This window comes from Salvelinus sp. IW2-2015, unplaced genomic scaffold (assembly GCF_002910315.2).
Source record: "Salvelinus sp. IW2-2015 unplaced genomic scaffold, ASM291031v2 Un_scaffold1500, whole genome shotgun sequence".
NCBI classification, from domain to species: Eukaryota; Metazoa; Chordata; class Actinopteri; order Salmoniformes; family Salmonidae; genus Salvelinus; species Salvelinus sp. IW2-2015.
The window spans coordinates 8873-34106 of record NW_019942948.1 but is presented as its reverse complement, the minus strand read 5'-3'; the positions used below and the strand labels follow the sequence as shown (position 1 = coordinate 34106).

Here is a 25234-nt window from a genome sequence, read left to right as displayed (position 1 = left end):
TTGCCACATTTAATGTTGTGGATGTTTTTAGTTAAGTGTTACAGCTTCTTCAGTTTGTTGGAGAACTGCTGCTTGCCTGTGTTGGATTGTAAAGCGACATTGCACGAGAGATGTTTCAGAAAAGGAATCATGGGTTAGTTTTGACAAGCAGCTGTTGCCTCTTTGGCTGGTTGGATGAATGTCGAAGCATCAGTTTCATCTGCACCAAGACATGGACGACATGTGGGAGGAGAATCAGAAAAGGGGCAATGCACGTATCTCTATATTTTGCGCCAGAAATGACAACAGACAAACAAAAAGAAGTCAAGGTAAGTCCCAACTGACATAAAGGAATCTTTTGTGACTTGTCAACATGCTAATACTGTGTGTTGTAGTGGTGAATATTTAGCAATTTCATGGAATTCCTTGAGCGCAAGTTTACATTGTGCCATAAACTTTTTCATCAGACATTTTTGTTGTCTAATATACAAAACAAACAATTGAGTAATGGGTATGTATTTTTATTTATTAAAAGGTTAAACAGTTATTCTAATCTGGAATTTATCAGTCATATTCTTCAAAATCTTCAAATATATATTTGATTACTTTAAATTAGTTGAAGCACAACTACTTGCCTATTCATTTTTAGACCTTGCAAAATGTCAGTGTTTGGACTTAATTGAATTGGCTGTCATTGTTTCATTAACACCTTTCAGAAACACTTCAGTGGGGGAAAGGATTTCCTTCAGGTGTTTACTGTGAGTTCCAAGGAATATCAAAAGGAAAAGCATTTGCATCAAGAAGAGACAGGTACGATAACTGAACCTACGACATACCCTCTTAGAAAAAGTTGCAGGGCCTCCCGAGTGGCGCAGGGGTCTAAGGCACTGCATCCCAGTGCTAGCATGCATCACTACAGACCCAGGTTCGATCTGGGCTGTATCACAACCGGCTGTTTTTGGGAGTCCCATAGGGCGACGCACAATTGGCCCTGCGTTGTCCAGGTTAGGGGAGGGTTTAGCTGGAGGGGCTTTACTTGGCTCATCGCGCTATAGTGACTCCTTGTGTTGGTCCGGGTACCTGCAGGCTGACCTCGTCAGTTGAACGGTGTTTCCTCCTACACATTGGTGTGGCTGGCTTCCAGGTCAAGCGAGCGGGTGTTAAGAAGCGCGGTTTGGCGGGTCATGTTTCAGAGGATGCATGACTCGATCTTTGCCTCCCGAGCCCGTTGGGGAGTGGTTAGCGATGAGACAAGATCGAAATTGTGGAGAAAACGTGCTAAGTAGAACTATTCAGGGTTCTTCGATTTGTCTCCACAGGGGAACTCTTTCTGGTCCTCTATGTAGTGTTCTTCAAAGAACCACTGTATATGAATCTACCTAGAATCCTCTATGATGGGTTCTGCCTAGAATCATCCATGAAGGGTTTTTGCTAGAACCCTCTATGAATAGTTCCACCTGCCTTATTAGCCTTTAAAATTGTATTATTTTTGACAATACATTACAAATATCATAAAGCCTTTCTTTGAGGGCCTAGTTATACCCTAACACAGTGGTGTTAGGAATATCCTTGTTTACAGGCCACATCAGGCCTTCAAGTCACATTATGCTGGCTTGCAAAGTAATGTGTAATTCCATAGTCAGGATATTCCAACAAATGGAATTGCTAATCACCCGCAACTTGCATTCAGAATGACTGCCAGGGTAGAGAAAATCTAAAATTGAGACTCCATCTATCATCTAAACTGGAGCAACCATCTCAGTAATGGGTGCAATAAATCCAACAGATTGGATAAGTTTAGAAAACAGTATGTTATTTAACTTTGTGTAGCATACAATTTATCAACCAATCAATGTACATGCAAAGAAAACCAGATATTACAGTAAAACAAACAATTCTGAAAATCTCCCTGCAATAGAGCATGCTGGGAAATATTATATATGGTTCTATGTAGAACCCTTCTTGCTATGATGCGTTCTTATGTAAGACCCGTCTTGCCTTCCAAAGAATCCTTTTGTCTTCCAAAGAATTATCTAAGAACCCTTTCTTCCAAAAACGGTTCTTAGGATGTTAAATTTTCAAGGTAGAACACTTTGACTTACAAAGAACGATTGTCTTCCAAAAAGGGTTCTACTGATCAAACGGTTCTTTTGAAGACCCCTATCCCTCCACAAATAACAGATTTTGTAACCCTTTTTTCTAAGCGTGGAGAGAAGGATTACAATCTAATTGTGTCCTGTATTCATATGCCTATACTTTATTTATTTTTTATTTTGGTGTATTGCATGTAAACTGCTTTACATAGCCAACAAACATCACCCAAGCACAATATCTATTCAACATGACCTGTAGATCTGTAAATTAAACATGCAATAAGTCCAGTCAAGAACAATCCCAGGCTCCAACCCAAGTTAGCCTGGACAATATGATAGTCAATAATGCAGGTTGTTGTTTTCTAATTCAAATATTGTGGGTAGTGTGTATACATACAGCATATAAGCTATCCTCTGTCCTCTGAAACATTTAACTTTATTGTAAGAGACTTGTCTTCTAGGCAAAGTATATCTGTCTCTTTTTACCACTGCTAAATCCTGATTCCTAACTTGAAATCTGCATGCATAAGTAAAATTATGGCCTTAATTAATAATTTTGTTAATCAAACTGAAACAGAAATAGGAAAATCAAATACTCAGACTTGAATCCAGGATCATTTAAAAGTATCAAAAGAACACTGAGAAACCAAAAAGTATAAATAAATCTTGGTTTTTAATTTGATGTTTCAGAAATACCAAACTTCAGAATTTCTCAGAAATCTCAATGATCGTAGTACAAAGACTTCAGATTATGTTTCTGGAGCCTATGGATCCTCTCTCTGATACAAGGAGCCAAAAGCAGTGACATGGTATTTACTTAACAGAAACAAATGTTTCTCATAATTAACACTCCCTACATGTGAGTCCAGTGTATTACAGTATATTGATTATGTTGAGTTTGAATTTCAGACAGACAGCAAAGAGAGGTGACCAGGTTCTGGAACAGAGGCTCAAGGATGAGATCACAGTCCATTGGTCAAACTATGGATGAGGCTTATGAGACTTTTGAACGATGCCTCTCAGAAGGAGTTCGACAGTCTGAAGAATCATGCGAGAAATTAATGAATAAAGTGATAGCACCAGTAAGCTATAAAAATGAAACGTTTTAACAAGTCACACGTGTATACTTGCTACCCATTTTGTGCTTATGCCAGAGAACCTAAAAATCAATACACTCAACCAGGACCCCAAAAGCGATTTGGATTACTTCTTGTAACTCACATTATCGTGCGATAGATTCAGATTGAAGTAAATGGAAAGTAATCTCTCGTGGACAGACACACCTAACATAACTGGTATTGGCAGCATCTGTCAACAGAGTGTGGGACACAACATCTAACAAGGAATTTTGTTCCGGTAACCCACATTTTTCATTTGGACAAAATATGATTTCGCAGGTGTTCGCATTTTACATTTACATTTAAGTCATTTAGCTGACGCTCTTATCCAGAGCGACTTACAAATTGAAAGTTCATACATTTTCATCCTGGTCCCCCGTGGGGAATGAACCCACAACCCTGGCGTTGCAAGCGCCATGCTCTACCAACTGAGCCACACGGGACCACAATGTCCCGCATCTTTCAAATTTTGGAAGGGGAGGGGACATTTGGCCCATAACTTGCCCATAACTTGCAAAGAAAGGAGGGTGGAGCTACACCATGCTTCCGCTCCTTGTTCTAGTATCTTGTGGAACACGTCTGTCCCCAGAAATTAATCAAGCATTGGACACAATTATGCAAGGTTTCAGTTCTGGGTTTCCTAAATTAATGGAGATATTTACCACCAAGAAATACTAAACATATGGACCTCTACTGCATGGTTATTGACTTCACCAAGACTTTTGACACTGTAAGAAGGAGTGGTTATGAAGATCTTCTGTGGTGGTATATCTCTGAAGTCCCCACCTCAACGGCGTCAAGCAAGGATGTATCTTTGGCCCAGTGCTGTTCAACCTCTTATAAGTTTTCTTTGTTTTACTGTCATCTTCAAAAATGCCCCTAAGGACCTCAACATTGACCTCTACATCAGATACAAGGACGATGGTTCAATCTAACAACCTCCGCAGGCTACAAGCAAAGACAAATACAAAAGAACATCTTGTCCATAAGTACCTCGTTTTTATTTTTATTTTTTTTATTTCACCTTTATTTAACCAGGTAGGCTAGTTGAGAACAAAGTTCTCATTTGCAACTGCGACCTGGCCAAGATAAAGCATAGCAGTGTGAACAGACAACAACACAGAGTTTACACATGGAGAGTAAACAATAAAAAGTCAATAACATGGTAGAAAAAAAGAAAAAAGAGAATCTATATACAATGTGTGCAAAAGGCATGAGGAGGTAGGCAATAAATCAGATAATTACAATTTAGCAGATTAACACCTGGAGTGGTAAATCATCAGATGATCATGTGCAAGTAGAGATACTGGTGTGCAAAAAAAGCAGAAAAGGAAATAAAAGCAGTATGGGGAGGGTGAGGGTAAATTGGGTGGGCTATATACCGATGGACTATGTACAGCTGCAGCGATCGGTTAGCTGCTCGGATAGCAGATGTTTAAAGTTGTTGAGGGAGATAAAAGTCTCCAACTTCAGAGATTTTTGCAATTCGTTCCAGTCGCAGGCAGCAGAGAACTGGAAGGAAAGGCGCCAAATTAGGTTTTGGCTTTAGGGATGATCAGTGAGATACACACTGCTAGAGCGCGTGCTACGGGTGGGTGTAGCCATCGTGACCAGTGAACTGAGATAAGGCGGCACTTTACCTAGCATAGCCTTGTAGATGACCTGGAGCCAGTGGGTCTGACGGCGAACATGTAGCGAGGGCCAGCCGACTAGGGCATACAGATCGCAGTGTGGGTCGAATAAGGTGCTTTAGAACAAAACGGATGGCACTGGATAAACTGCATCCAGTTTATCACAGGGGGGGGGGGGGGGGGCTGTTGGCCAAGGTTGGAGTCGCCAGGAGGAAGGAGGAAGGCATGGCCAGCCATTGAGAAATGCTTGTTGAAGTCTTCGATCATCACGGATTTATCGGTGGTGACCGTGTTACCTAGCCTCAGTGCAGTGGGCAGCTGGGAGGAGGTGCTCTTGTTCTCCATGGACTTTACAGATCCCAGAACTTTTTGGAGTTAGAGCTACAGGATGCAAATTTCTGCTTGAAAAAGCTGGCCTTTGCTTTCCTGACGACTGCGGTGTATTGGTTCCTGACTTCACCGAACAGTTGCATATCGCGTGGGCTCTTCGATGCTATGCAGTTCGCCACAGGATGTTTTTGTGCTGGTCGAGGGCAGTCAGGTCTGGAGTGAACCAAGGGCTATATCTGTTCTTAGTTCTGCATTTTTTAACGGAGCATGCTTGTCTAATATGGTGAGGAAGTAACTTTTAAAGAATGACCAGGCATCCTCAACTGACGGGATGAGGTCAATATCCATCCAGGGTACCCGGGCCAGGTCGATTAGAAAGGCCTGCTCGGAGAAGTGTTTTAGGGAGCGTTTGATAGTGATGAGGGGTGGCCGTTTGACCGCGGACCCGCAGCGAGTACAGGCAATGAGGCAGTGATCGCTGAGATCTTGATTGAAGACAGCAGCGGTGTATTTGGAGGGCAGGTTGGTCAGGATAATGTCTATTAGGGTGCCCATGCTGACGGATTTAGGGTTGTACCTGGTAGGTTCCTTGATGATTTGTGTGAGATTGAGGGCATCTAGCTTAGATTGTAGGACTGCCGGGGTGTTAAGCATATCCCAGTTTTAGGTCACCTAACAGAACAAACTCTGAAGCTAGATGGGGAGCGATCAATTCACAGATGGTGTCCAGGGCACAGCTGGGAGCTGAGGGGGGTCGGTAGCAGGCGGCAACAGTGAGAGACTTATTTCTGGAGAGATTAATTTTAAAATTAGAAGTTCGAACTGTTTGGGCATAGACCTGGAAAGTATGACAGAACTTTGCAGGCTATCTCTGCAGTAGATTGCAACTCCCCCCCTTTGGCGTTCTATCTTGACGGAAAGTGTTATAGTTGGGTATGGAAATCTCAGAATTTTTGGTGGCCTCCTAAGCCAGGATTCAGACACGGCAAGGACATCAGGGTTGGCAGAGTGTGCTAAAGCGGTGAGTAAGACAAACTTAGGGAGGAGGCTTCTGATGTTGACATGCATGAGGCCAAGGCTTTTTCGATCACAGAAGTCAACAAATGAGGGTGCCTGGGGACATGCAGGGCCTGGGTTAACCTCCACGTCACCCGAGAACAGAGGAGTAGTAGGATGAGGTGCGGCTAAAGGCTATCAAAACTGGTCGCCTAGAGCGTTGGAGACAAGGAATAAAAGGAGCAGATTTATGGCCGTGGTAGAATAGATTTCTGGGCATAATGTGCAGACAGGGGTATGGTGGGGCACGGTACAGCGGAGGCAAGCCCAGGCACTGGGTGATGATAAGAGAGGTTGTATCCTGGACATGCTGGTCTCAATGGGTGAGGTCACCGCATGTGTGGGAGGTGGGACGAAGGGGTATCAGAGGTACGGAGAGTGGAACTACGGGGTCCATTGCAAACCAAAACAATGAAATTATGATAACTAGCCTGAACAACAGTATACAAGGCATATTGATATTTGGCAGAGACATACAGTAAGGCATAAAGTGATTGCAGGTCTTGATTGGGAGAGCTAGCAAAACAACAGGTGAGATAACAGCAGCTAGTCAGCTAACACAGCAACAGCAGGTAAAAATGGCGACGACTAGGCAGAGAGGGTCGGATTAAACTACACACAGAGCCTGAGTTAAAACACAGAGCCGACAGATAAAACACAAGTAAACAGAATGGAGTACCGTAAATTAATGGACAGTCCGGCAGGCATCAGCTATGTAGCCAGGTGATCATAGTGTCCAGGGGGCAGCCGTAGATGGAGCAGGGAAGTCGCCGCTAAGCTAGCACGCGGTGTTTAAAGTTAGTACCGCCGGGGGGGTGAGTCTGCTCAGACGAAGGGGGTCTGCTCAGACGGAGGCCGGTTGAGGGTACAGCGGATGGGGTATTCGTCTGCAGACCAGATGTGGACGTGTCGACAGAGAATCCAGGCCGGATGGCGAGAGAGAGGTTGTGATTGTAGAATTGTGTTTGCTAACTGATGCTAGCTTCGTAGCAGTGGCACTAGCTGTGCTAGCTGCGTTAGCTGCAGGCTAGCTGTGAGGATCAGAAGTAGTGGCTCAGGGATTACGGCAGGGATCCGGCGTTGTTGTCGAGAGACAGTCCGATGCTTTAAATTGGTGAGTAATATCCAGGCTAATAACAGGGCTGGTGTCTGTGCCGAAAGTAAAAGCTGCTAGCATCGGTTAAAAATGGCTAAGTAGCTTGTAGCTGGTAGCTTGTAGCTGGTTAGCTACTGGGGGTTCTTGAATGTGTTCCACAGTTCCAACGGTAAAAGCTGCTAGCATCGGTTAAAAATGGCTAAGTAGCTTGTAGCTGGTAGCTTGTAGCTGGTTAGCTACTGGGGTTCGTGATGTGTTCCAAGAAAAAAATGATAGCGATTCCGTACCACATTGGGTGAGGTAGGTTACCGGAAGGTATAATCGAATTGAAAATCGAAAAGAGATAGAAAAAATAATAATAAATATATACAAGAAGTACGAAAAAATACAATGTTAACGACGATTGTGCCTCAACGGATCTACGTCAATGCCTCTGAGCTCTGGAATGCCGACCACATCACATACCTGGGAGCACCATCTCTGAGGACAACTCACTCGACCAAGAAATAACAAACAGAATCCTGCCCAAGCCAGTCATTGGGAAGAATGAGGAACAGGATACTCAACCATCACACCATCCCTCTTTCACCAAACTAAAAATATAATATGGTAGTGATCACAACCCTGCTGTAGGGCTGTGAAACTTGGACCCTGAACAGTCCCCACATCAAACAGCTGGAAACATTCCATACACAATCTCTGAGATCTATTATGGGTATCTGGTGGCTTGACAGGGTCTTCAACCTGAGGTAATGCAGAGAACAACAGCATAAAGGCACAGCTCCGATGGACTGGCCACACTATCAGGATGCCCCAACACCGTCTCCCAAGAAATTTTTCTTTGGCGAGCTGCAGCAGGGCATTGAAAGACAGCCAGCCCAAAACGTGCTTAGGGATAGGCGTCCCGTCAGAAATCGGAGGGCGCGCAATTCAAATAAATAATCATAATAAATTCTTGTTAATCTAACTGCATTGTCCGATTTGACATAGCTTGTTTACAGCGAAAGCATACCATGCGATTGTTTGAGGACGGCGCCCCACATCAACATATTTTTCAACCAGCACAGGCTTCATAAAATCACAAATAGCTATTAAATAAATCACTTACTTTTGAAAATCTTCCTCTGTTTGCAATCCCAAGGGTTCCAGCTACAACACGAATGTTAGTTTTGTTAGATAAAATCCTTTATATCCCAAAATGTCAGTTTAGGTTGCGCCATCGATTTCAGAAATCCACTCGTTCAACATGCAGACAAAGTAGTTCAAAAAGCTACCACTAAACTTTGTTCAAACAAGTCAAACTACGTTTCTAGTCAATCCTCAGGTATCCTAAAATGTAAATAAACTATAATATTTCATACAGAAAGAAGTATGTTCAATAGAAATGTAAAATTCGTAAGCACGCGCCAACAGACTGATTTTGAACTGGGAGTCTTTGTACAAAAACTCAAAATTCTTGCTCGTTTTTGAAGAAACAAGCCTGAAACAATGACATCTAGTGGAAGCCATGGGAATTGCAATCTGGGAGCTGGAATTACATAGAACCCATTGCTTTACATTATAAGAGTCTGGGAGCTCAACAACAACAAAAAAATCAGGTTGGTTTTTCTTTGGAATCTTCCCTGCCATACCAATTGTGTTATAGTCTCAGACATTATTTTAACTTTCTAGAAACTTCAAAGTGTTTTCTATCCAATGCTACCAATTATATGCATATCCTGGCATCTGGGCCTGAGTAACAGGCAGTTTACTTTGGACACGTCAGTCAGGCGGAAATTCAGGAAAATAGACCCAAGCTCTAAGAAGTTATTGAAAGACAACCAGCAATAGGCAACTTCAAGCTGGAAATAAACAACCATCTAACTGAAGCCAGAGAAGAGCGTTTTTACTGCACAACCGGGACAACAACACCAACAGAAGAACAGAATTTCAAAACTTGGACTCCTCAGCCACTCAAGAAGCCACAATAAACAAAAGTGACATGCACAAGATGTAATTATCCAAACTGGCGGACTCCCAGAAAGAGAAATGGGAGAGTGGTACGTTCCTAATATAAATTAAATTATCGTGTGTTGAGTCTCTTGATTTTCACATTTCTCTGCCGATAGCATGCATCGGCTCCCACAGATATAGGATTGCACAATAGTGGAAATGCAGCTATTGATAGATTCTTATGCATTATAGATGTTGAATGCTGTGCTGTTAAAAACATTGAACATATTTAAAAAATGTATTCCCAGGGAGGGAAAAAAGGCAGTGGATATCATAAAGTAGTGAAGTCTTTATGCAAGAATGGCGGTGTTTACAAACCAAAAGGGAAAAAGAAAAGCAGGGAAATAAACCTTAATGAGAGTTTAGCCTCATGTATGAGAAGTCTCATTGATGAAGAGTTTAAGACATATTTCCCGTAAGTCATTTAATCATTATCAGTAAAAAATATATATAAACAATTGACTCTGAAATTCAATCAACATGAAATTCCATCAAATTTGGTAACCATACTTCTGATTTGGACATACTGTGTTTCAGAAACGAGGGCAAACGTGGCCCAATCAGAGAGCAGATTGAGAATTCCTCCCTTGACACAAACAGCTTGGTTGGGGAGCACCAGGAAGTGTTACTTCATCTGACATTCCTCAAGGCAGAGGTAGGTTTTTCAAAACAAAATTGCCCATACACACATATACAGTGCCTTCAGGAAGTATTCCAATAATGCCAAAGTGGAAGAAAATGTGAATTTTCATGAAAAATGTATGAAAAATAAAACACTAATATATCTTGATTAGATAAGTACTCACCCCCTGAGACAATACATGTTAGAAACACCTTTGACAGTGATTACAGCTGTGAGTCTTTTTGGGTAAGTCTTTATGAGCTTTGCACACCTATTAGTACAATATTAGCACATTCTTATTTTTTTAAATCTTCAAGCTCTGTCAAGATGGTTGTTGATCCTTGCTAGAAAGACATTTTCAATACTTGCCATAGATTTCCAAGCCGATTTAAGTCAAAACTGTAACTAGGCCAATCAGGAACATTCAATGTCATCTTGGTAAGCAACTCCAGTGTCTTGTGTTTTAGGTTATTGTCCTCCTGAAAGGTGAATTTGTCTCCCAGTGTCTGTTGGAAAGAAGAGTGAAGCAGGTTTTACTTTAGGATTTTGCCTGTGCTTAGTTGTACTCCGTTTCTTTTTATCCTAGAAAACTCCCTAGTCCTTTTCGATGACAAACATACCCATAACATGATGCAGCCAACACAATGCTTGAAAATGTGAAGAGTGGTACTCAGTGATGTGTTATGTTGGATTTGCCCCAAAAATAACCTTTTGCATTCAGGACAAAAAGTTAATTTCTTTGCCACATTTTTTTGCAGTATTACTTAAGTGCCTTGTTGCAAACAGGAGTAACTACAACCATTAATCTCTGTAAATGTTTTTAAAATCATCATAGGCCTCATGGTGAAATCCCTGAGCAGTTTCCTTCCTTTCCTCTGATTTAGGATGGAAGCCTGTATCTTTGTAGTGACTGGGTGTACACCATGCTCAAAGGGATATTCAGATTTATTTTTTTAACATTTACTTATCTACCAATCAGGGGCCTTCATTGGGAAGTATTGAAAAACCACCCTGGTCTTTGTGGGTGAATCTGTAGTTGAAATTCACTAATCTATTGAGAGACTTTACAGATACAGTATACAGTGGGGAGAACAAGTATTTGATACACTGCCGATTTTGCAGGTTTTCCTACTTACAAAGCATGTAGAGGTCTGTAATTTCTATCATGATTACACTTCAACTATGAGAGACGGAATCTAAAACAAAAATCCAGAAAATCACATTGTATGATTTTTAAGTAATTCATTTGCATTTTATTGCATGACATAAGTATTTGATACATCAGAAAAGCAGATCTTAATATTTGGTACAGAAACCTTTGTTTGCAATTACAGAGATCATACGTTTCCTGTAGTCTTGACCAGGTTTGCACACACTGCAGCAGGGATTTTGGCCCACTCCTCCATACAGATCTTCTCCAGATCCTTCAGGTTTCGGGGCTGTCGCTGGGCAATACGGACTTTCAGCTCCCTCCAAAGATTTTCTATTGGGTTCAGGTCTGGAGACTGGCTAGGCCACTCCAGGACCTTGAGATGCTTCTTACGGCGCCACTCCTTAGTTGCCCTGGCTGTGTGTTTCGGGTCGTTGTCATGCTGGAAGACCCAGCCACGACCCATCTTCAATGCTCTTACTGAGGGAAGGAGGTTGTTGGCCAAGATCTCGCGATACATGGCCCCATCCATCTCCCCTCAATACGGTGCAGTCATCCTGTACCCTTTGCAGAAAAGCATCCCCAAAGAATGATGTTTCCACCTCCATGCTTCACGGTTGGATGGTGTCTTTGGGTTGTACTCATCCTTCTTCTTCCTCCAAACACGGCGAGTGGAGTTTAGACCAAAAAGCTCTATTTTTGTCTCATCAGACACATGACCTTCTCCCATTCCTCCTCTGGATCATCCAGATGGTCATTGGCAAACTTCAGACGGGCCTGGACATGCGCTGGCTTGAGCAGGTGGACCTTGCGTCGCTGCAGGATTTTAATCCATGACGGTGTAGTGTGTTACTAATGGTTTTCTTTGAGACTGTGGTCCCAGCTCTCTCCAGCTCTCTCCAGGTCATTGACCAGGTCCTGCCGTTTAGTTCTGGGCTGATAACTCACCTTCCTCATGATCATTGATGCCCCACGAGGTGAGATCTTGCATGGAGCCCCAGACCGAGGGTGATTGACCGTCATCTTGAACTTCTTCCATTTTCTAATAATTGCGCCAACAGTTGTTGCCTTCTCACCAAGCTGCTTGCCTATTGTCCTGTAGCCCATCCCAGCCTGTTGCATGTCTACAATTTTATCCCTGATGTCCTTATACAGCTCTCTGGTCTTGGCCATGTGGAGAGGTTGGAGTCTGTTTGATTGAGTGTGTGGACAGGTGTCTTTATTACAGGTAACGAGTTCAAACAGGTGCAGTTAATACAGGTAATGAGTGGAGAACAGGAGGGCTTCTTAAAGAAAAACTAACAGGTCTGTGAGAGCCGGAATCTTACTGGTTGGTAGGTGATCAAATACTTATGTCATGCAATAAAATGCAAATTAATTACTTAAAAATCATACAATGTGATTTTCTGGATTTTTGTTTTAGATTCCTTCTCTCACAGTTGAAGTGTACCTATGATAAAAATTACAGACCTCTACATGCTTTGTAAGTAGGAAAACCTGCAAAATCGGCAGTGTATCAAATACTTGTTCTCCCCACTGTATATACAAAAGTATGTGGATACACCTTCAAATTAGTGGATTCGGCTATTTCAGCCACACCCGGAGCTGACAGGTGTTTAAAATGCTAGCACAGAGCAATGCAATCTCCATCGAGAAACATTGACAGTAGAATGATCTTACTGAAGAGCTCAGTGACTTTCAACGTGGCACCGTCATAGGATGCCACCTTTCCAATAAGTCAGTTTGTCAAATGTCTGCCCTGCTAGAGCTACCCCGGTCAACTGTAAGTGCTGTTATTGTGAAGTGGAAATGTCAAGGAGCAACAACGACTCAGGTGCGAAGTGGTAGGCCACACAAGCTCACAGAACAGGACCGCCGAGTGCTCAAGCGCGTAACGCGTACAAATCGTCTGTCTTCGGTTGCAAATATCACTACAGAGTTCCAAACTGCATCTGGAAGCAACTTCAGCACAATAACTGTTTGTCAGGAGCTTCATGAAATGGCTATCCATGGCCGAGCAGCCGCACACAAGCCTAAGATCACCATGCGCAATAACAAGTGTCGGCTGGAGTGGTGTAAAGATTGCCGCCATTGGACATCGTTCTCTGGAGTGATGACGCTTCACCATCTGGCAGTAAGACGAACGAGTCTGGGTTTGGCAGATGCCAGGAGAAAGCTACCTGCCCCAATGTATAGTGCTAACTGTAAAGTTTGGTGGTGGAGGAATAATGGTCTGGGGTTGTTTTTATGGTTCGGGCTCGGCCCCTTAGCTCCAGTGAAGGGAAATCTACAGCATACATTGACATTCTAGATGATTATGTGCTTCCAACTTTGTGGCAACAGTTTGGGGAAGACCTTTTCCTGTTTCAGCATCAAATCAAATGTTATTGGTTACTGTGGTTGAAATTCTACCTTTAACTAATAAGAGGAGAGGCAAAGTCAACAACCAAAAGGTATTACCTTTATTGGTCACCCCACCCCCCAGAAGAGATGGAGTGAGAGCCTCCTGTAAAACGAGTACAGGATCATTTATCAAATTTAAAATCAAATGTATTTATATAGCCCTTCTTACATCAGCTGATATATCAAAATGCTGTACAGAAACCCAGCCTAAAGCCCCAAACAGCAAGCAATGGAGGTGTAGAAGCACGGTGGCTAGGAAAAACTCCCTAGAAAGGCCAAAACCTAGGAAGAAACCTAGAGAGGAACCAGGCTATGAGGGGTGGCCAGTCCTCTTCTGGCTGTGCGGGTGGAGATTATAACAGAACATGGCAAAGATGTTCAAATGTTCATAAATGACCAGCATGGTCAAATAATAATAATCACAGTAGTTGTCGAGGTGCAGCAATTCAGCACCTCAGGAGTAAATGTCAGTTGGCTTTTCATAGCCGATCATTAAGAGTATCTCTACGCCTCCTGCGGTCTCCAGAGAGTTGAAAACAGCAGGTCTGGGACAGGTAGCACATCCGGTGAACAGGTCAGGGTTCCATAGCCGCAGGCAGAACAGTTGAAAAAGGAGAAGCAGCACGGCAGGTGGACTGGGGACAGCAAGGAGTCATCATGCCAGGTAGTCCTGAGGCATGGTCCTAGGGCTCAGGTCCTCCGAGAGAGAGAAAGAAAGGAGAATTAGAGAGAGCATACAGTACTAAATTCACACCGGACACTGAGATAAGACAGGAGAAGTACTCCAGATATAACAACTGAACCCTAGACCCTAGCCCCCCGACACATAAACTACTGCAGCATAAATACTGGAGGCTGAGACAGGAGGGGTCAGGAGACACTGTGGCCCCATCCGATGATATTATATAGTCAAGCTACCCCATGCAAGCATCTGCAAAACACGTGACCCTGTGTATGTGTGTGTGATGGGGGCACAACTGAATGAGGACCACAGGGGCCAGAATAACAGGAACCAGATATATTTCCTCTAACAGTAGCCCATCGGTTCCCCCAAGTTGGGCAAGCAAGCGCCTTTGACTGTCGGCCCAAATGATGTATGGTCGTACTGGTCACAAACACACACAAAATAACATGAACCTTTCGCCCGGAAACAGGCTCCAGTACAGAACAATAGCTCTAATACTGGTGTGCAGAATATAACACTTTGACCTGTCTACAGTTAAGCTAAAAGGAACCAGTTAGTTTCTGTCATATTCTTGGCTGAGTGCCCAGAGATCATGGGGTCCTGCTGCACACACAACCAGTCAGAATAGGCCTACATTAATGCGCACACACACTTTTCTATCTTATATGAGTTCGTTTTTTTTTAACAATCTCAAGCCCAATGCCTAGGCTTAAAGAAGATATTTCAGTAAACAAGCATTAGTATTTTTTAATTTCCCTCACATTACATACACATATTTAGCTGATGTTATTGCAGGTGTAGCGAAATGCTTGTGTTCCTAACTCCAACAGTGCAGTAGTATCTAACAATTCACAACAATACATACAAATCTAAAAGTCAAAGAATGGAATAAAAAAATATATAAATATTAGGATGAGCAATGGCGGAGTGCAATTGATCCAAATACAGTAGAATACAATATACAGAGTTGAAGTCGGAAGTTTACATACACATAGGTTGGAGTCATTAAAACTAATTTTTCAACCACTAACAAACTATAGTTTCGGCAAGTCGGCTAGGACATCTACTTTGTGCATGACACAAGTCGTTTTTCCAACAATTGTTTACAGACAGATTATTCACTGTATCATACTTCCAGTGGATCAGAAGTTTTCATACACTAAGTTGACTGTGCAATTAAACAGCTTGGAAAATTCCAGAAAATGATGTCATGGCTTTAGAAGATTCTGATAGGCTAATTGACATCATTTGAGTCAATCATCATTTGAGTGTACCTGTGGATGTATTTCAAGGCCTACCTTCAAACTCAGAGCCTCTTTGCTTGACATCATGGGGAAATCAAAAGGAATCAGCCAAGACCTCTGGTTCATCCTTGGGATGAAATGCCTGAAGGTACCAAACGCCTGACGTTCATCTGTGCAAACAATAGTATGCAAGTATAAACACCATGGGTGTCACGTCCTGACCATAGTTCTTATGTGTTTTGCTTGTTTTAGTGTTGGTCAGGACGTGAGCTGGGTGGGCATTCTATGTTGTGTGTGTCTGTTTCTGCTTCGCCTAATATGGTTCTCAATCAGAGGCAGCTGTCATCGTTGTCCCTGATTGAGAATCATATTAGGTGGCTTGTTTTGGTTTGGGATTTTGTGGGTGGTTGTTTCCTGTGTCAGTGTTTGTGCCACACGGGACTGTGACGGTTAGTTTGTTTGTTATTTTGTAGAGTGTCTTGTTTTCGTGTATATTAAATCATGGAAACTTACCACGCTGCACATTGGTCCTCCGATCCTTCTCACCTCTCCTCGTTCGAGAGGAGGAAAGACTAGACTGCCGTTACAATGGGACCACGCAGCCGTCATACCGCTCAGGAAGGAGACGCGTTCTGTCTCCTAGAGATGAACCTACTTTGGTGCGAAAAATGCAAATCAATCCCAGAACAACAGCAAAGGACCTTGGGAAGATGCTGGAGGACACAGGTACAAAGTATCTATATCCACAGTAAAACGAGTCCTATATCGACATAACCTGAAAGGCCGCTCAGCAAGGAGAAGCCACTGCTCCAAAATCGCCATAAAAAGCCAGACTACGGTTTGCACCTGCACATGGGGACAAAGATTGTACTTTTTGGAGAAATGTCCTCTGGTCTGATGAAACAAATAGAACTGTTTGGCCATAATGACCATTGTTATGTTTGGAGGAAGAAGGGGGAAGCTTGCAAGCCAAAGAACACCATCCCAACCTTGAAGCAAGGGGGTAGCAGCATCATGTTGTGGGTGTGCATTTCTGCAAGAGGAACTGGTGCGCTTCACAAATGATGGCATCATGGGAACAACAATTATGTGGATATATTGAAGCAACATCTCAAGACATCGTCAGGAAGTGAAAGCTTGGTCGCAAATGAACAATGACCCCAAGCATACTTCCAAAGTTGTGGCAAATGGTTTAAGGACAACAAAGTCAAGGTATTGGAGTGGCCATCACAAAGCCCTGACCTCAATCCAATAGAAAATTTGTGGCAGAACTGAAAAAGCATGTGCGAGCAAGGAGGCCTACAAACCTGACTCGGTTACACCAGCTCTGTCAGGAGGAATGGGACAAAATTCACCCAACTTATTCTGGGAAGCTTGTGGAAGGCTACCCGAAACGTTTGACCCAAGTTAAACATTTTAAAGGCAATGCTTCCAATTGCTAATTGAGTGTTTGTAAACTTCTGACCCACTGGCAATGTGATGAAAGAAATAAAAGCTGAAATAAATAATTCTCTCTACTATTATTATGACATTTCACATTCTTAAATTAAAGTGGTGACCAACGGACCTAAGACAGGGCATTCTTACTAGGATTAAATGTCAGGAATTGTGAAAAACTGAGTTTAAATTTATTTGGCTAAGGTGTATGTAAACTTCTGACTTCAACTGTATGGAAACATTATTAAAGTGACAATTGTCCATTATAAGCGACCAGTGATTCCATGTCTATGTACATAGGGCAGCAGCCTCTAGGGTGTAAGGTTTGAGTAACTGGGTGGTAGCTGAGTATTGATTGCTATTTAACAGTCTGATGGCCTTGAGATAGAAGCTGTTTTTCAGTCTCTCTGTCCCAGCTTTGATGCACCTGTACTGACCTCGCCTTCTGTATGACAGGCCGTGGCTCGGGTTGATTGATTCACTTTTTGGCTTTCCTGTGACATTGGGTACTGTAGATGTCCTGGAGGGCAGGCAGTGTGCCCCCGGTGATGCGTTGTGCAGACCGCACCACCCTCTGGAGAGCCCAGCGGTTGCTGGGGTTGCCGTACCAGGTGGTGATACAGCCGACAGGATGCTCTCAATAGCGCATCTGTAAAAGTTTGTGAGGATTGTGTCATCGACATTCTACACAGGGACACTCAGTCAACCTTAAATTAAACAGTGTTTATTAACAGCAAGCTGGAGAGGTCACAGTCAAACTTAGATGCATTAATTACCAGTCTGAAGTGAGCACTACTAGGGCTGTCCCGTTAGTTCTCTTATATACAACTAACACAGACAAGTTATATTTCCATGATTTAGCTTTTTCATCGTTCATAATGAATTCATCATTAATGTTTGGTTCATGCATGTGACCGACCAATACCTCACGAGGCTTCCTCTCTCCAAGCTGAGACCTTGAAACTGAGATATCCTTTTTGTTCTCAGTACAAGTGTCACGATTGTCTCTTTGTGAGAGATTGGACCAAGGCGCAGCGTGTGCAAAATACATCTCTTATTGTGGAAGAGAGAAAAACACGAAAACGAACACTATACACAAACTAACAAAACAACAAACGACCGTGAAGCTAAATAACGTAAGTGCACAGACAAGCAACAAACGTTCAACATAGACAATTACCACAACACATGATGCCCATGGCTGCCTTAAATATGGCTCCCAATTGAGACAATAAACCACAGCTGTCTCTAATTGAGAACCAATCTAGGCAGCCATCGACATACAAACACCTAGACAAGTCATTTCCCCATTAAACCTACAACACCCTAGACAACCCAAAACACATACTTCCCCATGTCACACCCTGACCTAACTAAAATAATAATGAAAAACAAAGATAACTAAGGCCAGGGTGTGACATAACCCCCCCTTAAGGTGCGAACTCCGGGCGCACCAGCATAAAGTCTAGGGGAGGTCTGGGTGGGCGTCTGTCCACGGTGGCGGCTCTGGCACTGGTTGTGGTCCCCACCCCACCATAGTCACTACCCGCTTTCGTAGCCTCCTCCAAATGACCACCTCCAACTTAACCCCACTGGATTAAGGGGCAGCACCAGGATAAGGGGCAGCTCCGGACTGAGGCGGCAGCTCCGGACTGGGGACAAGCCGGACTGGCTGGCGGTCCTGGCTGGACGGCTCTGGCGGATCCTGGCTGGGCTGCTCATGGCTGCTGACGGATCTGGCTGCTCATGGCTGGCTGACGGATTGCGCTGCTCATGGTGCTGACGGATCTGGCTGCTCATGGCTGGCTGACGGATCTGGCTGCTCATGGCTGGCTGATGGATCTGGCTGCTCATGGCTGGCTGACGGATCTGGCTGCTCATGCTGGCTGACGGATCTGGCTGCTGCATGCGTGGCGGAAGGCTCTGGCTGATCCTGTCTGGCGGAAGGCTCTGGCTGATCCTGTCTGGCGGAAGGCTCTGGCTGATCCTGTCTGGCGGAAGCTCTGGCTGATCCTGTCTGGGGAAGGCTCTGGCTGATCCTGCTGGCGGAAGGCTCTGGCTGATCCTGTCTGGCGGAAGGCTCTGGCTGATCCTGTCTGGCGGAAGGCTCTGGCTGCTCCTGTCTGGCGGTAGGCTCTAGCGGCTCCTGTCTGGCAGACAGCTCTGAAGGCTCATGGCAGACGGGCGGCTTTGCAGGCTCAGTACAGACGGGCGGCTTTGAAGACTCATGGCAGACGGACAGTTCAGACGGCGTTGGGCAGACGGGCAGTTCAGACGGCGTTGGGCAGACGGGCAGTTCAGGCGCCGTTGGCAGACGGGCAGTTCAGGCGCCGTTGGGCAGACGGACAGTTCAGGCGCCGTTGGCAGACGGGCAGTTCAGGCGCCGTTGGGCAGACGGGCAGTTCAGGCGCCGTTGGGCAGACGGGGCAGTTCAGGCGCCGTTGGGCAGACGGGCAGTTCAGGCGCGTTGGGAGACGGCAGACTCTGGCCGGCTGAGACGCACTGTAGGCCTGGTGCGTGGTGCCGGAACTGGAGGTACCGGGCTAAGGACACGCACCTTCAGGCTAGTGCGGGGAGAAGGAACAGGGCATGCTGGACCCTGGGGACGCACATTAGGCCTAGTGCGTGGTGCCGGAACTGGTGGTACCGGGCTGAGGAACGCATCTCAGGGCTAGTGCGGGGGCAGCAACAGGACGCACAGACTCTGGGGACACCAGGATGCTTGGTGCGTGGTGTTGGCACTGGTGGTAAAGGGCTGGAGACACGCACCATAAGAGCTAGTGCGTGGAGGAGGCACAGGGCTCTGAAGACGCACAGGAAGCCTGGTGCGTGGTGTAAGCACTGGTGGTACTGGGCTGGAGCGGGGAGGTGGCGCCGGAAATACCGGACCGTGCAGTGCAGGCGTACTGGCTCCCTTGAGCACTGAGCCTGTCCATCCTTACCTGGTTGTATGCTCCCCGTCGCCCGACCAGTGCGCGGGAGGTGGAATAACCCGCACCGAGTTATGTAGGCGAACGGGGGACACCATACGTAAGGCTGGTGCCATGTAAGCCGGCCCAAGGAGACGCACTGGTGGCCAGATGCGTTGGGCCGGCTTCATGACATCCGGCTCAACGCTCAATTTAGCCCGGCCGATACGTGGAGCTGGAATGTACCGAACCGGGCTATGCACGCGTACAGGAGACACCATGCGCTCTACTGCGTAACACGGTGTCTGCCCGTACTTTCGCTCTCCACGGTAAGTACAGGGAGTAGGCGCAGGTCTCCTACCTGACTTCGCCACACTCCCTTTAAGGCCCCCAAGAAATGTTTGGGTTGTACTCACGGGCTTCCAGCCTTGCTTCCTGCTGCCTCCTCATATCGCCTCCTCTCGGCTTTAGCTGCCTCCAGCTCTTCGAGGGAGGCGATATTCTCCCGGTTGTGCCCAAGGTCCCTTACCATCCAGTATCTCCTCCCATGTCCATGAATCCTGTGTAGGTGGGTCCTGTTGCCGCTTGACACGCCGCTTGGTCCTAGATTGGTGGGTAATTCGTCACGATCGTCTTCTTGTGAGAGATTGGACCAAGGCGCAGCGTGTGCAAAATACATCTCTTTATTGTGGAAGAGAGAAAAACACGAAAACGAACACTATACACAAACTAAACAAAACAACAAACGACCGTGAAGCTAAATAACGTAAGTGCACAGACAGCAACAACGTTCAACATAGACAATTACCCACAACACATTATGCCCATGGCTGCCTTATATGGCTCCCATTATAGAGACAATAAACCACAGCTGTCTCTAATTGAGAACCAATCTAGGAAGCCATCGACATACAAACACCTAGACAAGTCATTTCCCCATTAACTAACAACCTCAGACAACCCAAAACACATACTTCCCCATGTCACACCCTGACCTAACTAAAATAATAATGAAAACAAAGATAACTAAGGCCAGGGTGTGACAACAAGGTTCTGAGCGTACTGATAGTGAGGATTCCTCCCAGACATGTTCAATCAGTCACTTGCATGAACACAGAAATTGGTTGTTAGAAAAACACAAACATAGAACATATTTTCCATAATCAAAAATATAGTATTTTCAGCTGTTTGAAACCAAAAGTAAAAGACACAAAACCAAACTTAAGCACTGGAAGCATAGAAATAGCTCACATAGAACCCATCTAACACTTTTGAGACTTGCTTCCATGAGAATTACATATCTATTGCTCACATTCTTATGTGAATTTGGTCGGTCGCCCAAAAGGTTACATATTGCCGCTTTATTTTAGAAAATGTTCTACAAACAAAAGTAAAGGGGTGTGAATACTTTTAAGGCAGAACATTTGCCTTTGGACACAGTAGCCATGTAACCATTTGCAGTCTGATTTCCAAGAGCTACAGAACCTGTTTGGGCTAGGGGGCAGCATTTTCACTTTTGGATGAAAAGCATGCCCAGAATAAACTGCCTCCTACTCAGTCCCAGATGCTAATATATGCATATTATTAGTAGTATTGGATAGAAACAGTTTCTAAAACTGTTTGAATGATGTCTGTGAGTATAACAGAACTCATATGGCAGGCAAAAACCTGAGAAAAAATCCAAAACGGAAGTGGGAAATCTGAGGCTTGTAGTTTTTCAACTCAGCCCCTATTGAAGATACAGTGGGGTATTGGTCATCTTGCACGTCCTAAGGCTTCCACTAGATGTCAACAGTCTTTAGAACGTTGTTTGATGCTTCTACTATGAAGGGGGACTGAATGAGAGGGGAATGAGTCAGAGGTCTGGCAGAGAGCCACGGGCTCGTGACGCGCGGTCATGAGAAAGTTACCACTTGTTCCATTGCTTTTTTACAGACAATGGAATTCTCCGGTTGGGACATTATTGAACATGTATGATAAAAACATCCTAAAGATTGATTCTATACAACGTTTGATATGTTTCTACGACCAGAAATATAACTTTTTGGAATTTTAGTCCGACATTCCTGCCGGAATTGCCCGCGCCTCGTGAGTTTCGATTTGTTTACTAAACGCGCGAACAAAAGGAGGTGTTTGGACATAAATGATGAACTTTATCGAACAAATCAAATCAAACATTTATTGTGGAACTGGGATTCCTGGGAGTGCATTCTGATGAAGATCATCAAAGGTAAGTGAATATTTATAATGCTATTTCTGACTCCAACATGGCGGATATCTGTTTGGCTTGATTTGTCGTTTGAGTGCCGTACTCAGATTATGCTTTTTCCGTAAAATTATTTTTAAATCTGATACAGCGGTTGCATTAAGGAGAAGTTTATCTAAAGTTCCATGTATAATAGTTGTATCTATTATCAATGTTTATTATGTGTATTTCTGGGAATTGATGTGGCTCTCTGCAAAATCACTGTATGTTTTGGAACTACTGAACATAACACGCCAATGTAAAATGAGATTTTTGGATATAAATATTCACTTTATCGAACAAAACATACATGTATTGTGTAACATGAAGTCCTATGAGTGTCTTCTGATGAAGATCATCAAAGGGTAGTGATTAATTTTATCTATATTTCTGCTTTTTGTGACAACTCTCTTTGGCTGGAAAAATGGCTGTGATTTTCTGTGACTTGGTGGTGACCTAACATAATCGTTTGTGGAGCTTTTGCTGTAAAGCCTTTTTGAAATCAGACACTGTGGTTGGATTAATGAGAATGTTATCTTTAAAATGGTGCCTAATACTTGTATGTTTGAGAAATTAGATTTATGAGATTTCTGTTGATTGAATTTGGCGCCCTGCAATTTCATTGGCTGTTGGCGATCCGTTCCCTGACAGGTTTAAGTTAGTACTTAATGCAAACAAAACAAAATACATGCTATTTTTCTAGATCCCATAACTTAGATTTAAGTGACCTTGAAATTGCTATCCTGAACGGAACCCAAATTGAACGAGTTCTTTCTTATAAATATCTTGGTATCTGGCTAGATGATAAATTGGCATTTCAAATGCATGTTACTGAGCTGGTAAAGAAATTGAAGATCAAAATGTGATTATTTTACAGAAATAAAGCATGTCTGACTTTTGATAATAGAAAGGAAGTTGTCCAGGAAACTTTTATGTCTGTTTTAGATTACTGGGATATAACCTACATGCATGCAGCAACTTCCACACTTAGACCTCTGGATGCTGTTTTCCATTGTGCCCTTAGATTCATTACTGTGTATTGTATCAAAAGGTGGGTTGGACCTCTCTGTATGTAAGAAGAGATCAGCATTCCCTTTTGTTTATTTACAAAGCATTCATGCAGAATCTTCCAGCATATCTGATTTGTCTCATTAAGGTTAAAACAATAAAATACAGCACAGGAACACAAGATTGGACAACACTAGATATACCAAAAGTATATAGTTTCAGAACTAGGAAAAAACACCTTAAATTTTCATGCTCCGCAGATGTGGAATATACTACAAAATGAGCTCAGGCTTGAACGCCTTGTGCCTTTAAATGTATTTAAAGCATTGATGGAGGATATACTTAAGGAAGACTATACTTGTTTCTGATGTCTGCTTGTGTGCTTGTTGCTAAATGTATTTGCCTGTTGGAGTGCATGCATGTTTATATTGCGTTTTGTGTACAGAGCCGTTTCTTGCGAAAGATCATGTGTTTTCAATGGGTTTTCCCTGAATAAATAAAGGTAAATGAAAAATGAAAATTAATGTAAACAAAACCATATACTGCTTACAGGGTAAGGAAACCACTTAAATGTAATTTGGGTGAACTATCCCTTCAACGTAAATGAGGGGTCTTCTTGACCATGTTTTTCTATCTGAAAGGAAACTGAATTGAAGGCAAAACTAATCTGTGACCTCTGCGAGAAAAAGAAAAAGATCTACTCCACTTTAACCGAGTCAATCAAGGACTCCATGCATCGATGCTATATAAGTAAGTCTTGAAATTAAATTGTATTATCTGAGATAAAGTGTTGTGGCCTAGTCATGAGAATTGTAATGATATTTGGGAAGTAACACGTTTTCAAACATATATTGAATGTGCAGTATTAATAGCAGATGAAATCATACAATGGTTATGGAAACAATATGATGACTGTGTTTTAGGGGCATCAGAGCAGACAGGAAAAGATTCTCTGAAAAGGATGAAAGCTGAGCTCCATCAGCACATGAAGAATAACAACATTTTCCAGAAGGCCAAGGAAGATATGCTGGGTTGTTTAACCAACCTGAAGGTTTGACACATTCAGTGCCGGATAGCATATGATAGCAAAATGTGTAGAATATCAGGCAATTTGCTTTAAAACTGCAACATTTTCTCTCAGCCTCATGGCAACATGTGTAGAATTGCTGGAAATGTGCTTTAAAACTGCTGAATGTTCTTTCAGCTGGATGGCAAAATGTGTAGAATAGCAGGAAAGTTGCCCATATCGCCTTGAATAGCAGCATTTGGCATGTATGTTAGCTCTAGTATTAAGTTCAGTTGTGTAATGTCTGTATATGTCACAATCTTTCACAGCAGATGGATTGATGTTTGCTAATGTAAACATAGGCAATATACTATGTACCATTGCTATTGTCAATCTGCTTTCACACAGCAGGTAATGGGTGCATTTTCAGATGGGTTAAGTTTAGTACTCTTCTCAGGATCTGCATGTTTCCACAGGTCACCATAGCAACTATGATCGCATTTGCTGAAACACCCCAAAATACACTTAAGATTTTTACATTTACATTTAAGTCATTTAGCTGACGCTCTTATCCAGAGCGACTTACAATTTTGGAAAGTTCATACATATTCATCCTGGTCCCCCCGTGGGGAATGAACCCACAACCCTGGCGTTGCAAGCGCCATGCTCTACCAACTGAGCCACACGGGACCTAGTTAGATGCACCTAGTTATTGAAAACCTGGTGCACAGCATTTAGACTTGGTTGTGGTAAAGCACAATCATCACTTAATGTCAGAGTTGTCTAAATAATCATTTCTGTCCTGTATTAGGATCACATCATGATGCAGCTGAAGTGTAAACTACAAGAATCAATGGATCTCTCACTGAAGACCCCCAACAGCTCGTTCCTCCCAGGTAAATGAAACAGACCAAATGCTTGAGCTATTCCAATCGAGCTGGGGAAAAAAATACTTTTACTTAAAAAATATTAATGGATGTCATGGATTGTCAGTCCTTTCATTGAGAATGTACTCTTCAAATGTTATATGGTTTACTTTACCCAGCCCCATCCCTCAGCTGTACACCAAAATAAGGGGCATGGCTAAAGTTCAACTGAAAAACTAATTATGCATCTTCCTTCAAATATTGTGGTTCTGGTCTGAAATGTAAGTAGGGTATACACATTTACTTATGACACAAGCAAAATGCAGCTCAAGATAAAGTGGACATGGTTTCCAGACTTTTTTCA

At 43.4% G+C, this 25234-nt stretch overlaps 1 non-coding gene across 1 annotated transcript in view; it reads left to right on the top strand.

The window, feature by feature from the left end:
- Window positions 1-2961: 2961 nt before the first annotated feature.
- Window positions 2962-25234, top strand: part of LOC112071048 (nuclear GTPase SLIP-GC) — a gene marked incomplete at its 3' end in the record, with an annotated part of 30736 nt that continues 8463 nt past the window's right edge. Inside the window, exons 1-6 of the transcript XR_011475738.1 lie at window positions 2962-3154; window positions 9544-9710; window positions 9833-9950; window positions 23640-23748; window positions 23922-24049; window positions 24816-24900. This is a non-coding gene — a transcript (nuclear GTPase SLIP-GC). The remainder of the gene's footprint in view (window positions 3155-9543; window positions 9711-9832; window positions 9951-23639; window positions 23749-23921; window positions 24050-24815; window positions 24901-25234) is intronic.